This window comes from Thalia democratica, chromosome 1 (assembly GCF_965202585.1).
Source record: "Thalia democratica chromosome 1, ktThaDemo2.hap1.1, whole genome shotgun sequence".
Taxonomy (NCBI): Eukaryota; Metazoa; Chordata; class Thaliacea; order Salpida; family Salpidae; genus Thalia; species Thalia democratica.
In genome coordinates, this window is record NC_139165.1 from 41,591,262 (window position 1) to 41,607,065 (window position 15,804).

The window sequence follows — 15,804 nt, forward strand, 5'->3', positions numbered from 1 at the left end:
GAAATTCTCGCTTAGAAAAATACGTCCAAATTCACGTGTATCATTAAATTCTATCGCATTTGAACAATTATTTATATAGTATTAAGAGCACAATTCTATTTTGTTTTATTTCTTAAATAATCTTCTTTTCTTCTTTATCCAGTTTACTAAATGAGAAAGATAAACTGTGGCGGCACATTTTTAACTGAGGGCTGCTTACCTTAAGGCGGGAGGGTTGTTCAGACAAATCCGCCTACAGACGTTCGCGACCCTTTGTACCTATCTTTGTTGCCATTTATAACCAAACTTAAAACCGTGTATTAGAAAAACTACAAACGCCAAAAAACGTAAAAAGTTACGAACACCTCTACACGCCAGAAACCTAAGAATAAAGTTACATTTGATGCCCATACAGCAAGATCTCTTTCCGCAATAAAAAGTAGCACGTTTGTACAGAAAAATAGATACAGCCGAACATTTGCCGCGGGAAAAGCTAGTATGACACTTGAAACAATTTCAGAACACCTAAACGGCCCGAAATACGACTTTTTTGGTCAGAGATTTACATCTCATAGAAGGATGAAAAGACATGTCTACATAGTTCCTTCTACTTCATTGTAAAAACTTATCTCTTTTCAAAAAAAACACAAACAATCTTAACGATATACTTCTAAAGCCTCAAGTTACTTATAATAGTTTCAAAGCAATAAATATAGGAAAAAACAGTACTTGTACCAAATCTTTTAAGTCCATAAGAGTAAACTTATTCTATCATTTACGATAGCTGACGTATATGTTAAGTATACAATGAATAAACAAAACAAAACTAATATCATTGCCTACGAATTTATTATGCGAAAAAAAGCGCCTTAACAATTATAAATGTTAATTAGACTCGCAATTCTTTGAAAAGAGCATCATACCTTTCGATAAGATAGTCAACTGCGTCGTATAGAGTTTCGCAGCTCTCCAGAATACTATTGATTCCTTGGCATTCCGTGCACCTTTTGTATCTCGGATCTTCAAGGCTACTTACTTCTTTCACCATGTAAAAATAAAAGTACCTTTCTCTTATTTGCACCTGAGTGTTCAACAGATTGCTGCACTGAATCTGTTTGTATGAAACATTCATCTGATGTTCGAATATTTGCAAAGTCATCAATACAGGCTGAACTTTGAACTGGAGATCGAAAAGTTTTGCTTTGATCTTGTCGTAAGCTGAAGATTGCGCGTTTACTACAACAGCGGGCCACGTCTGAGTGAAATCTGTTTGCACATTCTCGTAAGCTCCCTTAAAATGATGATCTTCAAACGCAAATGGGTTTCTGCTTCTCATGTACCTGCTGTTGATGACAGGGTTCTCGTACACGTACTTCAGTATGACAATTTCAGACTCCTGCAGCTCCAACCCCTTTTGGATCATTTTACTTAACAGATCTTGCTGCTTCAGCTGGACTTTCAAGGCGTTCACAAACATAAGGACGTACTGGTAAATTTTCGGCTGCTGCAAAAACCATTCGTCTTCGCCTATTTCAAATTCTTGGACTTCGGCGAAATCGTAAATTGGGTTGTTGTCGTCTGAGAAGTCGTTGATGCATACGAAACCTTCCATTGGGTCTTTTTGCTTATCCTGGTTGTTACTATCAACTTCTTCATCGCTGCTTTCTCCCTGACCAAGGATGCTGATGTGAATTTGAGCCATCGACTCGCCAACGTCATCCATAGTGCTTGGAACATTTGCGTCATCAATGTTACTATCATCATTAGCAATTGGATTGTTTTCATCATTAACTACCGGGTTGTTTTCATCGTTAACTGCGGAGTTGTTGCTGTTTTCTTTCTCAGCATTTTGCTCGTTGCCTTGATTTTCTTTGCTGAGTTGCAACACTCTTTCAATTTCTTCCGCGTTTTTGAACATATCTTCTAGCCTTCTGTAAACCGAGTAGCAATATTGACGGCCTACTTCAGAGCTACTGTAATTGACTCCCCTCAAAGCGGTGTCTTCATTGTCGAGATTTTCCCTAGCTTGCTGCTGAATGTAGAAAATGTATCTTGAACGGTAGAAATCTTGACAATCCATGATTTCTTCAGTGGATATCAGCTCTTTTCCTTCTAAGTTGTATTTTTCTGGAAGGTTGTTGAGCCATTCATCATGGTCTTTCAAGTTGTTTGACATTTTTAGAATTTAAAAAACAAAGTCTATAAGAAATAATGATTAGTATTTAAATAAAACCATTGAAAGCTTCTGTTTTTGTACACAAAAACTTTAATTGAATGTAGAGTTTTCGCTGCTGATTAATTATAAATAGCTCAAAATGTTCTAAATTGTGCATATAATTTCTAAAATCTAAACTTAAAGATACATAACACCTGTAAAATATTCATTACTAGAAACTTGAGATAATTTTTATCGTCATATTTATACAAATAAAAAAATTCTTGCTGTTAGGATGCATAAAAACTTGAGGCCCCCTTTAAAGAAAGTAAAAATCTATGGCCCCCTTTAACAAGATTACTCAAAAAAAACTAGTTTTGAAAACACCAAAGATTTTTTTTCCTCTTTGTTTTCAACTCCAGAGTATCTAGTGGAAGGGAATCTTGTGGTCCCATATGGCCCTTTTACTGCTCAAAAGATTAATGAACAATAAAACTAAAAAGGTTGTTAGTAGAAGTTAAGTTTTGTAGATACCATACAAAAAATCATTTTTTATTTGTTAAATATGAAATAAATGTTTGATCATAATAAATAAAGATTACTAGCGAAAAATTAAAATTTGAATTTTTTCATTAAAATAATTACCTAATAAATAGTAAATAAATAAAAAACAAATATATGACCACAGTAAGTGTAACTTTGTAGCCAAGCTTAAAAATAATTAAAACATTAATATAAAGAATTTTAGATCCAAATGTTCTTTTAATAGACTTTACAAACTTTATATTTAAATTTTAAGACTTACAAATATGTATTTAAACATAGGTTTAGGATAATTTCTTCAAAAGATAATAAAATCTTTAATTTCTAAAAGGCTTAAGTTTTAACTTTGCTAGCTTAATGTATGTTATAATATTTATAGATACATAGTTAAATTTAGGTCTTTTTTTTTCACTTCAAATTATAATTTAAACATACTTATATTTTTTTTGTCATTAATAAGTTTTATTCAAGCCTTAATTTGGATCACAACATAGACTTGATAATTTTCTTAGCAAATGTACAATATATTTTATTTAATTTTATTTTTAGTTTAGTTTATAGTATTATCACAACTATGCTCAAAGTCAATCTTTATAACAAATTTCTAAGTTTTAAAGGTAGTAGAAGGTTATATCGTACAACAAACTTTCATAAAATAATAAACCAGCTGAACAATATATATATCTCTACAGAATCAATCTTCATAAAAACTTGGTATATATAAGGTACCAGGGTTTTAATTCAATATCGTACTTTTATCATTGATTGTTAATGTATAATAAATCTTTATAACAATAATAACCCAAACCGTCAAACAAAAACATAATTCAACAATTTAAATTTTTTTTTTTATCGCATAAGTAAAGTTAACTTAACAGTTTTTTATAATTTTAGTATGAAATTATAACTTATAATTACAACTGATTCTGTGTAAATGTACCCAGCCCATTATAAGTTTATAAACAAAATACTAATTTTTTTTTTATAAAATCTTATTAGAATATACTATCGAAGTAGAAGATATTTTTTATAAAAACGTTATAGATGAGTTTTTATATCTGTTAATAAATTATACGAAGAAAATTTTTAATTTTTGTTTTGAAACATCACTTAAGAGTTAGGTCAAACTATTGATGTTATTAGTCGTTGTTTGTAGAAAAATATTTTCAAATCCATGCAAATCGTTTTTTAAATATCGTTTTTTGTTAGGCATACTTTATAAAATTTTGATGTATAACACATAAAAAAAGTGTATTATCTTAAACGTCCTTTACAGCATTTTGCAAATTTATTTAATAATAACAACTTTGAAAAAATATTTGCTATCTTTTTCATGAGACTTCCTTAGAAAATTAAATTAAGATACTAATATCCAATTAGTTGTTTTTTAAGAGGCCATTGTAAATATTATACAGTGCTTATAAATTAGTTTCGTGTTCGAATAAATTTTTAGCTGAAACTTTCTTTAAAATAATTAGAATAAAAAAGTAATTCACAGTTAAGTTTTTGAAAGACCAATACAGTGATTAACTAATAGTAAATCACTTTCTTTTCATACAAGTAATACATTTTCTTCAATGTAGGTAAATAAGTGACGAAAATAGAGAAATTTAAACTGTTAAAAAAGGTTACATGTTTTTCTTGCCTCGATCATTTACTTTTAAAATACACTTACTGACAAGTTAAATGTAGAAATAAATGTTTTAAAAAAGTTTGAAATCCTTTTTTTGTGTTCTGTCAGCGATTAATTTAAAGTTAATGTTTCATACTCGTTATACAAATATAACCATACTTAAAATAGTTAAACGTAGCAATGTATTATTTGCTAGTTTTCGAAGTTAAAAGTTATAAGAGATGAAAAATTTTTGATATTATACAACGTTTGTATAACAAAAAAAATAATTACGATTCACTTATATTAGTTTTTGACTTCACAGTTTGTACTAGTGATTAATCATACAAGGCAGGGGCGTATCGTCGGGTGCGACACTGGCACATGCGTGCCACCAAAAAAAAAGAAAAGAAGTAAAAAAAAAAGAATGTAATATCTTTATCTTTTATTGTTCATTTTTGCTGCTTAACTTGTCTTTTTTCAACTATGTTTATCTAGTATTTAAAAAGTTAAACGAAATTTGGAATACTAATTAATGACAATTTAGGGAAATTACCCAATAAATTGAAATCTGTGCAAGCGAAAGTGCGCACCGATGTTGATGAAAAACTCCATAAGGAAAAAACTTATAACTTCATTAACTTCATAAGAATTTAGACTCAAAAAGGACGCAACTAATTAGTGCACCGCAGTGGTATAACCTTATGACAGATTATTCTACAAAAAATTTACAAAAATACGTCATGCTTAAAGGAAAGTTAAACAACTTTACAAGTTTTTTTTTATGCTACAATAAATGTTTAGACTATTGCTAGTTTTCTGAACTTTATTTTTGTAAAGATACAAGAACAAGCGTGTCGGCCTATGAGAAATAAATTTTGTTTGTGATTTTTATTTTAACAAATACAATCAGATAAATTAAATCTAAAAAGTATACTTTTAACTATTCTACAAAAATGTAATAAATTGTAATAACAGTTATAAAGTTGGTCTATTTTAACTTCTGTGTAACTTTATTTAAATAATGTGCAATGAGGTGTTGTTATCACTGTTGTATTGTATATTAAAGAGATTGATATTTTTCTTCGTAAATAAAACAGATACTTTCGTTTTTTTGAATATATTCATTTTTAAAAATATAACGTTTACTGTAAGTGGTAAAAATAATTTTTATTTAGTAAGTTTACAATTGTGCAAGTATAAGTAATTCTAATGAAATTCATACTTTTTTTAGTTGTTTAATTTTGTAATGTATAAGTATCGTTTTAAAAAGTTACATCGAACTAATTTTACTTGATGAATTTATTTCGATTATATTACTTATAAAAAGATCTTTTTATAGCTAATTACAAAAGTTTTAACTTATGGGATATTTTGAAAAAAAAATTGCGCAACCCCTGACCAAAGTACCACACTACGCCACTGATGCAAGATAAGGTAAAACATACAAAAAATAAATTAAATGACGTAATAAATGAAATATAAACTTTTCTTTTGTGTCAAGAAAAATGACCAGCAGCTATACAAATGTAGAATGATATAAGCGCAAATCATGACAAGCTTTTTTTCTTTTGTCCAATCGTATCAAAGAAAAAAAGTGAGTAGAAAAACTTTTAAAAACTATTTTTTTTTAACTCAAACTGACCAAAAATCGTTTGCGTTCGGCTTGAAACCAGGGTTTTGCCGTATAACAAAAGTTTAGTCTATATGACAACTGAAAAGTGCATAAGTAAGTTAACATAAAAATTCTTTTAACAAAAACAAAAAGTACTGCACAATAAACTCTATCTTAGATATATCTCAATCAGGATTTCTAAATGTATGCAACAAGTAACGGTACGAAAATTTACGTAATTAACTAGTAAAGCGGCGATATTTTTTTTTAATTTTTGTAAAGTCGGCTATTATAAAAAAATTGTTTTCGAAATTTTGACTAAATAAATAAAAGCGATTTACTTCGTTTTTAGAGTTTATTTTATCGATTTCGTGTAAATATTAAAACAATTAACTTTAAAATGCAGGATTTTCAAGTAAAATTATAATAGCAGAGAAATAATTGTTTATCGGAGATTATTTTTTACTATATTTTAACCTGTTAAAATACTAATTTTACATTGCAAAATTACGTTTAACAAAAAAACATCATTTTTCTATTTAATAGATTTTAAGTTCTACAGATGTTATTTTTTTAATACTTATAAAGTTAAGTTTGTTTTTTAAACTCATGAAAAAACCATCTACTACGAACACCTTAAAGCATAAAAAGTAATGTTAAATTAACATAACACAATTTAATACTCAAGTGATAATTAAAAAAAAACTTAAAAAACTTGTTGATTTTAAGTATAAATCGTCGAAAGTTGTAAACGAAGAAATGACGTATTAATTTTTCGCTACGAAATTTGTGTCTTACTCCAATCAACTAAAGTGATTGCAAACATTATAAAGAAAATTGTTCGAACGTTAAATCTAATTAAGTTTAAATGATATATTTTATAATTCGATTAAATAAGCCGGGTTTTTAATTATTTTATTATGATAAGCGAAAGCTGTAAAAAGATTGTTGTTTGATTTTTTATCTAGTTCAGAAATTTTATCACGCTTTTTGTAAGAAATTTCTACATATATAAAAATATATTTTATTGAGTTTTTTCAAATCCTATATTTACGGCTTTATACAATTTTAAAACTTTACAAACGTCTTTGTAAACCTAAATTTCTTTTAATTATGTTTTAGATTAGACATAGATATTTAAAGTTACCATTCATAGTTATCAAAAAAATCAGTCAGTATTTTTGAAGGAGAAAGTGACTGGACATTAACAAATGTTTATAAGGAAACAGAATCGTTGACTGCCGTTTGAATTTTGACTTAAACTAAAAAATAAATTGTTTTTACCGCAGACTAATTGACCAGTGAACTTTTTGAGTATTTGTCTGAAGAATGTTTGATTTCCGCTGCTACGTATTCGACCTACATCAAAGAAAACATGTGACGTTTTTATTTATCGTAATCAATCAACATCTGCGACTCCCCACACAAGTATGTGTGAAATTTGAACAAAAATTCTCCTAAGAACAAAGCGAAAGTTGACAGAAAATTGCGTCAGACTTTTACCACACATGCAGACAGACAGAGAAAAATTTTCACGTTTATGTTAAAAGGAAGCTTGATTTCCGCAACTTCTGCTTTTTATCTAATGAAATTAAAGAAAATATTTTGAATTGTTGTGACCTTACACTTGGTCAAATGTCACGTCTCAGACATTTGTCGGTAAATTCTTACTGCTGTCTCAAAAATGTGTCTGGACTTTCTTCTAGAACTTTTTCCTCAACATCAAAGCAAGACTCAGTAGTAAATATACGAGTGGGTGTCACTTTTGCACGAAGGGATACTTTTGCACGGCGTCACTTTTGCACGACAAGACACTTTTGCACGGTCGTCACTTTGGCTCGCAGGGAAATTTTTGTACAGCGTCATTTTTGCATGAGGAGACACTTTTGCACGGCGACATTTTTTCACGATGACAATTTTTTACGGCAGCATTGTTGCACAAAGTCACACTTTTCCGATGAAATTTTTGCACGGCGACATTTTGGTACGATGACTTTTTCGCACTATATTGCATTTTGGTAAGAGTTTTTTAGCTAGTAGCAAATCTGTAACACAAAAAGAAACTGAAAAACAAAATTTTATAACATACTTATATTAAAGGCAAATAATGAAAGATTTAAAAACTTAAACAGTAAAAGTTAATGTTTGAAACAAACTAACGAAAAGATAAAATAAAACTATTTACAAAAGATTCATACCAGGGACAAAAAATTTAACTTATTTAGAAACTAGGACAAAAAAATATTTAAATATTTTAAGTCTTTCATATTTTGCCTTTAATTTAAGTATTTTATAGAATTTTAGTTTTCAGTTTTTTTGGTATTAGCTAAAATACTTTTTACCAAAATTCAAAACTGATGTTCCGTGCGAAAAAGTCATCGTGCCAAAATGTCGCTGTGCAAAAATTTCATCGTAAAAATGTGACGTTGTGCAAAAGTATCGTTGTGCAACAATGCTGCCGTAAAAAAATGTTATCGTGAAGACTTGCGTTTAAAAGCGAATATTATTTAAGTTGATAAAAAAAATGTTTATTTAAATTTTTATTTGAGAAAATAAACGTAGAAGCGTGCAAAAGTGAAGTTCCGTTCAAAAGTTACTGATTGTTTAAATTTTTTGCAGTTCATAATTATATCCGTGAAAGTATAACGCCGTGCAAAAGTGACGCTTTGCAAAAATGTCGCCATGCAAATTTAACGTCGTGCAAAAGTTTTAACGTGTAAAAATGTCGCCTTGCAAAAGAGACGCCGTTCAAAAATGGACCTGCGTGCAAAAGTGTCTCCTCGTGCAAATGTGATCCTCCGTGCAAAAAAGTCGCCGTAACAAAGTGTCTCCTCGTGCAAAAAAGACCCTCCGTGCAAAAATGACGCTCTGCAAAAGTGTCCCCTCGTGCAAAAGTGACCCTGCGTGCAAAAGTGACGCCGTGCAAAAGTGTCCCCTCGTGCAAAAGTGACGCTCGTGCAAAAGTGACCCGTTTCCTAAATATACACTAAAAGTATAACGTTTTGAACATAACTTTATTTACGTTATAGCAATAAACTTTTGTAAAATATAAGTTTATATTTTATAATAATAAAACGTAGTTAAGTTTTTTATCTGTTTAATAAAATTCATTTTTGTAACGTTCTGAAAACAGGTGAAAGCTTTCAACGCAGACTAATTGACTAAAAATATTTTAAAAATTTGTCTGAAGAATAATTCATCAAAGAAAGTGTCTGATGTTTTTACTTATCGCCTGCGACAATCAACACAAAAATGTGTGATTGAACAAAATTTCTCCTAACAACAAAGTGAACTCGACAGAAATTGCGTCAAATTTTTACCACACATGCAGACAGAGAAAATTTCAAATATTTGTAAGAAGGAAGCTTCATTTCCGCTACCACTGTCTTTTACCGTAAAAAATTAAAATTAGATAATTAAAAACGTTGTATTGACACTTCTCAGACACTTGTCGGTCAATTCTTACTGCTGTCTCAAAATTGTGTCTGGACATTCTTCTCAACGTTTTTCTCCTAACATCGAAGCAAGATTCGAGAGTATATATACACCCGAGTTCTAATATTTTCACACAATTTTATTTATATTATAGCAACTGTCTGGCGTAGTAAATAAATTAAGATTTTTTATATTAAAAATTGACTTCAATTTTTAATCTTAAAACATTAAAATCATCTTCGTAATGTTCTTTATTGGTTAATACATTAAAGCTTACTTTAAATTTTTTTCATTTTAGATTAAAAACTAAAAAATGAAGTTGTTTTTCTTTCTCGCGTTAGTCATTGCAGTTGCCAGCTCAAATACTGTTCGTTTTAGTGACAACAATCCTGTTGAATTTTGGTGCCAAGGAGAATGTAATATGTTGACGTATAGATTTGCAAAGATACATAGTATAAAAAGGTGCCAACAAGTTATCTGCAGTTTTAGTTAGTTTATATTATAATATATAAATTGAAAACTTTACTTAAAATAAAGTGGTTCTAATACAGAATACGACTTAAAATTAATTTTAGCCTTAAACTGTATACTGTTTTTTACTCTGATAATTTTTTTGAGTGTTTTAAAACGTAATGAATGTATTACTGTATCAAATAATCATAATTACAACTAAATCTAATTGATATTATCTGGACATTCTTTTTAGTACACCAACCTAAGGAAGGAAAATGTCAACACATGTGCAAAATCTGTCAAACTAAATGTAAAACCTATGTATTGAATAAATTTTCAAATGATGAATTCTTTGTCGAAAATAAGTGTGGCACAGAACTTCCTGAAAAAAAGTATCGAACTTTTGATAGATGTTTGAAGAAGATTGATTATTTGATTAATAAAACTGTTAGAGATAAATTAGTTACTAATGTATTTAACAACAAAAAGTTAAATAAACTTTTTTTCAAATTCTAAATATATATTGTTCAGCTCATAATAAATTAAGTTTATTTATTTTATATTTTTTCAATTTATGCTGATTTCAATATTTAAAAACATAGTTTTATGTTCTTTAAACAAGTTTGTTTGATTTAAAACTTTTTATTTATTTTTATAAAAACTTGAGAGTATTGTAAAATTGTTTTTAACTATGAAATAGTTCGGTAGCCCTTAAATAATTCAATTTGTTCAGTTTTATAAACTACTTATACTTTTAAGATTTTTTAAATGACTAAAAATGTATTTAATGAATCTGTAAGTTATACCTTTATTAAGTCGAAAATTAGCTAATTTCAATTATTTATTTTATCTTAGTTTTTCGTGTTTTCAAACTTTTGCTGAATCTGTCAATTACTTTAATGTTTTACATACTTTACTATATTTAAAATAAGTTAAAAATTAAAACCGCAATTCTTGTTATATTTGTTAAATAAACAATATTTTATTGTTTTTTCAAGTTAATAAAAAATTATGACGTTCTACTTTAATCAAATCATTAAAAGTTGTAGAGACGAAATAAAAAACAGTTGTTCTTCTTTTTACCATATATTATAATTTTTAAAAACTTGTTGCGTTAGGTAGCTATGGTATATAAATTAAACATACTTATAAAACCAATTTTATTAAAACAATCAGTTGAGAAGTTAGAAAATTTAACCACTTGATTTTAAACGATTTATTCCAGCTATGACTTAAATTTAGTTTAACGTAAGGAAAAAGTTAGTTTTTATTAGTTTTCTAATTAAACTTTAACAATTAATACCAAGTTCATTCAGCTTTATATTTTTCATTTTTATAAAATAAAAATATTTTAAGTTTTGAAACTAATTAACAATTAGAGTTTAGATGCGATTAACTTCAATTTTTGATTTACAAGTCTTTTACACAAACCATCTAAGTTAGATAGAACATCTTAAACAAGCTGAAAAAATAACTCGATGTTTTAACAAAAAGTAAGCAGTATTGTTAACTTTTTAAAGTTTTATTTCGAACCTAAATTTTGTTGTGTGTGTTTGTGGAAAAAAAGTAGCGACCGGCTATAAATTGAATTTTTTAAAATCCATATAAAAATAGTTTTGTTTAATTTTTTATTGAAAAATTATTTTATTTTTAATGATGAAGTAAGACGTTAAAATTGTTTTTATAACTTGATCATCAACTTTGAAACATATCGATAAAACTTTGAAGCAACATGAAATATCGCATAAGCTATCGAACCACATGTTAAACAGGTATTTAAATAGCTGATTAAAGAACCTTGTAAATGAAAACTTAGTTATACCAGCAATTCAAAGTTTTGCTGTTAGAAAAAGCATTTTTTAAACAATAATAGTTATTTTTATTTTATATTTCGATAAACAGTTTTATAACTACTTATTTATTTCTTTTTATAGGCTTTCAAAATGAAAACTATTTTAACTCCAAAAAGTAAAATGTTACAATGTATCAAATAAAATGTATACATGATCATTTATAAAACTTAAACTTCTCACTTTTATTCATTGCCAGTAGTGAAATAAAAAATCATTTACAAGTTTTATAGACAATAACTTACAAATGCTAATTAAATTTCTTAAATAAATTGAGGCTTACAGTATTGTGTTAAGTAAATTGTTGATACATGCAGCTGGTTTTACTCGTTAACTTTACACTGTACTATTTCTTATTTTAAGTCTGTTGTTGTAAAATATTTGTTTTAATTTTAAATATATATTTTTAAGTTCATGCTATAAGTTTAATTTCTCAGTAACTTAAAGATTCGTGCTCGTAAAAGTAAAAAAACTCACAAACTTAATCATTACATTTAATTCAGATTTATATATTTTAATTTTATTGTTTTTCTATAAAATTATGGCTGTAGCGCCTGATCAAAAAGTTATATAAAAAAAACTTAGAAATCCGCGTGTTTACTTAAAATCATTAAAAACATCAATTTTATAATGACTTATATTTGAACATATTTAACATTATCACTCGAAAATCGTAAGTCTGCACTTTATTTCGCTTTCCACAACTATGGCTAAAACGCCTTATCAAAATATTATAAAAAAACTTAGAAATTGGCATTTTAATTTAATATAAACAGAACATGAAACTTGACTTCACTTATATTTGAATGATATATATTTGAACATGTTTAAAATTATCACTCGAAAATCGTAAGTCTGCACTTTTTCTCGCTTTTATAAATACGTCCATTATCGCGGTTATCGTTACATTCTATCGCTTTTAAAACAAAATGTTGTATAAAATTAAAATCACTACCTAAATCTGAGTTTTTAATTTAAAATTTACATCTCTCTAAGAGTTATCTTACTTATCAAACGAGGAAGGTAAACTATGGCGGAACCACACCTTGTTTACTAAGCTTGAGGCACGCGGTAGTTGTAAAGCTCATATCATCCTTTTATCGACGAATGCGACCCCTGGTGGCTATCTTTTTGTCGAAACTAGTTAAATATTACTATCGTTGTTAACTTACTACACGTACAACCGTGTTGTGTCTCCGCATAAAACCTACAAAAATATCTCCACGCACAAAGACTAGGAATACAAAGCCACTTTTTCTCGCTTTTAGAAATACGACCGTTATCGCGTCTATTCCTCTATCCACGCACAGAGCCTAGGAATAGAATTAAAGTTACATTTGATGCCTCGTTAGAAGCAGGATCTCACTCTAGGCAATGATTAATGGATCTTTCAAACAGAAAAATTAAAATATTTTTGTTGAAGCAGCCAGAATGACACTTAACACAATTTCAGACAAACCTATACGGCTGCAAATATGGCTTTTTGATCATATATTCATATCATATAGATGAAAGGACATATATATGAGTTCCTTCTACTTTATTTTATAAACTTATCTTTGTCTAATAAAAAACATTGATGATATTTATCTTATTAAACATAAATCTACTATTGTACTTAAAATCAAACAAGGTCTTTTACTAAACACAAATATATTTAAAATAAATACAAATTTTCATCAGAGTGTTACAATTTATACAAAATAACGAAAATTTTTAACTTTTGTATCTTTATAATTGAATTTTGAATGAAATGATTCGATCTTCATTACCAGAAATTTTTATTTAAAATTCTTTATTGTTAAAAAAGTTACAACGAAATAAAACTTGGAGCATTAAGAAGTTGTAACAATATTTTTGACCTAATAAAAATTGATGCCATATACATTCTTTTAAATAACCTAAAACAAAGTTAGGTCGGCAGAGATAATTTGATTTTTCATAATCCTTGTTTAGTTAAACAGTGCTCTTATGTTATGGTTAATTATGTTTATGACTCTTAATTACTTTTTTGTTTTGTGTTTTGCTGAGTTTACTAATTATTGATGCAACTGTAAAGCTGAATAAATTAAAAAGTTTTGTTAATTTGTAATTGTAATAAACTTTTGTGTTGAAAGATACTTATCTTAACGGTATACTTCTTAAGTTATTTATAATCAACTACAAAGCAATATATATAAGCAAAGCTTTACAGTACTTATGCCAAATTCTCTTAAAACCCAGTATAGAGTTTTTTAATTATTATTTACTATATTTAACGTATTCGTGAAGTATACAATTTATAAGTAAAAAAAACAAGCAATATTGACTAAAAATTTACTATGCGAAAAAAAACGTCTTAATCAATATAAATGTTAATTAGACTCGCAATTCTTTAAAAAGAGCATCATACTTTTTGATAAGATAGTCAACTTCGTTGTATCGGGTTCTGCAGTTCTCAATAATATTACCGATATCTTGGCATTCGGTGCATCTTCTGTATTTTGGATCCTCAAGGATGCTTACTTCTTTCACCATGTAAAAATAAAAGTACCTTTCTCTTATTTGCACCAGAGTGTTCAACAGATTGCTGCACTGAATCTGTTTGTATGAAACATTCATCTGAAGTTCGAATATTTGCAAAGTGATCAACACAGGCTGAACTTTGAACTGGAGATCGAAAAGTTCTGCTTTGATCTTGTCGTAAGCTGAAGATTGCTCGTTTACTTCTACAGCGGGCCACGTCTGAGTGAAGTCTGTTTGCACATTCTCGTAAGCTCCCTGGAAATGATGATCTTCAAACGCGAATTGGTTTTGGCTTCTCATGTACCTGCTGTTGATGACAGGGTTCTCGTACACGTACTTAAGTATGACAATTTCAGACTCCTGCAGCTCCAACCCATTTTCGATGATTTGACTCAGCAGGTCTTGCTGCTTCAGCTGCGTTTGCAAGGCGTTGGCAAACATAAGGACGTACTGGTAAATTTTCGGCTGCTGCAAAAACCATTCGTCTTCGCCTATTTCAAACTTTTGGACTTCAGCGAAATCGTAAATTGGGTTGTTGTCGTCTGAGAAGTCATTGATGCATACGAAACCTTCCATTGGGTCTTTTTGCTTATCCTGGCTGTCACTATCACCTACGTCATCGCTGCTTTCTCCCTGACCAAGGATGCTGATGTGGATTTGAGCCATCGACTCGCTTACGTCATCCGTAGTGCTTGGAACACTCGCGTCTTCAATGTAGCTGCCAACATTAGCAATTGGACTATTGTTTTCATCATTAGCAACTGTGTTGTTTTCATCATTAGCTGCTGGGTCGTTTTCATCGTTAGCGATTGGATTATTGTTTTCATCATTAGCAATTTGATTGTTGTTTTCATCATTAACTGCTGAGTTGTTGCTGGTTTCTTTCTCAGCGTTTTGCTCGTCGCCTTGATTTTCTTTGCTGAGTTGCAACACTCTTTCAATTTCTTCCGCGTTTTTGAACATATCTTCTAGCCTTCTGTAAACAGAGTAGCAAGATTGTCGGCCTACTTCAGAGCTACTATAGCCAACTCCCCTCAACGCAGTATCATCTGCGTCGAGATTTATTCTTGCTTGCTGCTGAATGTAGAAAATATACCTCGAACGGTAGAAATCTTGGAAATCCATGACTTCTTCAGTAGTTATCAGCTCTTTTCCTTCTAAGTTGTACTTTTCTGGAAGGTTGTTGAGCCATTCATCATGGTTTATTAAGTTGTTTGACATTTTAGTTTTAAATCACAAAATCTATTTAAAAAAATAATGATTAATTAAAAAAAATGAATCAATCTGTTTTTGTATAAATAACATTGCTGACTGATAAGCTTTCGCTGCTTATAAAAAGAGAACAGCTTAGAAATTTCTTAGCATATTGTTTTTAAATTTAAAACTTAGGATACAGCTCCAGTGGTAAAGCTACTGTAAATTATCTAGGACTATTATACTTTGGACTAAATATTTTGTCGTATTTATATGTATTTTTTTGATGCATATTTTTGACATTAATATGTTTATCAAAAATTTTTACCTGGTGTTATAATACATAAAAAAAAACCTGCCTTATCTAAGAAATAAACTATTAACTTCCCGATTTAAACGTTAGCAGTAAATTGGAAAATAAAATATAAAATCACACTAATCGGCTTTGATAAAAATAAGTTAC